At 52.6% G+C, this 1,777-nt stretch overlaps 1 non-coding gene and 1 pseudogene across 1 annotated transcript; one reads left to right on the forward strand and one right to left on the reverse strand.

Annotated features, from left to right (window-relative positions):
- Positions 1–409: 409 nt before the first annotated feature.
- LOC126425609 (5S ribosomal RNA) lies at positions 410–527 on the reverse strand (annotated as a pseudogene).
- A 255-nt stretch (positions 528–782) lies between these two features.
- Trnat-ugu (transfer RNA threonine (anticodon UGU)) lies at positions 783–856 on the forward strand. Its single transcript has one exon. It is a non-coding gene; the product is annotated as a tRNA-Thr (tRNA).
- The last annotated feature ends 921 nt before the right edge of the window (positions 857–1,777 follow it).

A 1,777-nucleotide genomic window follows, 5' to 3' on the forward strand; every position in this document is an offset into this window, starting at 1 on the left:
GGAAGGCCCAACGTCACCGACCGGCCGCCGTGTCATCCTCTCAGTCCAGGGGCGTCACTGGATGCAGATACGGAGGGGCATGTGGTCAGTACTCCGCTGTCCCTGCCGTGTGTCAATTTTCGTGACCGGAGTCACTACTTCTCAGCCAAGTAACACCTCAGCTTGCCTCACATGGGCTGAGTGGTTCAAATGGTTCAAATGGCCCTGAGCACTATGGGACTCAACTGCTGTGGTCATAAGTCCCCTAGAACTTAGATCTACTTAAACCTAACTAACCTAAGGACATCACACACATCCATGCCCGAGGCAGGATTCGAACCTGCGACCGTAGCGGTCGTGCGGTTCCGGACTGTAGCGCCTTTAACCGCTCGGCCACTGCGGCCGGCACATGGGCTGAGTGCACCCCGCTTGCCAACAGCGCTCGGCAGACCGGACGGTCACCCATCCAAGTGCCAGCCCAGCACGACAGCGCTTAACTTCGGTGATCTGACGGGAACCGGTGTTACTACTGCGGAAAGGCCGTTGGCGCGGCTCCATTTAAATTTGGTTCACTTCAAGTTAGTGTATATATAGTTAAGGCTCACCGGCCACTTGACCATCTTCTTCTTCTGTGCGAATGCACAAACAGTGACCGAACTCTTACGGGAATCGGCAACGCGCCGCGAGTAATGAGTATAATGGGCGGGGGCACTACGAATGTAGTGCGGGACAATACGTTGAGAATGTGGGTTTCGCGGGAGGCGTGCCAGAGATAAATCCCTGCAGTCGCGCTATCCTCTGTGTCCTCGGTGGCTCAGATGGATAGAGCGTCTGCCATGTAAGCAGGAGAACCCGGGTTCGACTCCCGGTCGGGGAACACATTTTCATCTGTCCCCGTTGACGTATGTCAACGCCTGTAAGCAGCTGAGGCTGTTCATTTCATTGTAAATTCAAGGTAGTGCACATAGCAGAGAGAAAAATCATTATAGTAGAGTTAGGCAGTGGGAAGGAATCAGAAGTGAACTGACCAATTTTTTTGGCAGTTTCTCAACGGCGAACGGTTCGGGCGTGTTCGTTGACCACTCTGATTGGAGGAAAGCAGCTACAAAGTGTGGAGTGTCATCTATCAAGCAATTTTAATCGGTCTAAAGAAGGCAAAATGAAATCGTTCAGTCACGTAAATTCATTGTTACGGGAGGCGAATGAATGACTGGAGGGCCTCAATTTCTTGAACGAGTCAGTCCTGTATTCGATTCGTAGCAACCTTCTGAGGATTTTGTTGGCCTTGTAGTGTAGGGAGTGGTGAGGAAAGGGGAGGGGAGAAAGCCTACAGATCAAAATGTTCAGGTCTCAATTTGCACTCGGTTGTACGATTTCGTCACTGGGAAAAATGTCGGACTCCACCCACCGTGATAGCCGCGCGTCTTAAAGCGCCACTTCCGGTAGGGGGAGTGCCGACCAGAGTGGCCGAGCCGTTCTAGGCGCTACAGTCTGGAACCGCGCGACCGCTGCGGCCGCAGGTTCGAATCCTGCCTCGAGCATGGATGTGTGTGATGTCCTTAGATTAGTTAGGCTTAAGTATTTCTAAGTTCTAGGGGACTGATGACCTTAGAAGTTAAGTCCCATAGTGCTCAGAGCCATTTTCGAGCCGGTAGGCGGGAAGGGAGGGGTAAGGTGTAGTACGCCGGCCCTGGGACGGCAGATTAACTACGGGGTTCGGTGTGGTGACCATTCTCGACATGATCTTTAGGTGGTTTCTCACACCGCCATAGTTAAATACCGGACTGGTATCGATGAG

The sequence above is a fragment of the Schistocerca serialis genome, chromosome 10 (genome assembly GCF_023864345.2).
Source record: "Schistocerca serialis cubense isolate TAMUIC-IGC-003099 chromosome 10, iqSchSeri2.2, whole genome shotgun sequence".
NCBI classification, from domain to species: domain Eukaryota; kingdom Metazoa; phylum Arthropoda; class Insecta; order Orthoptera; family Acrididae; genus Schistocerca; species Schistocerca serialis.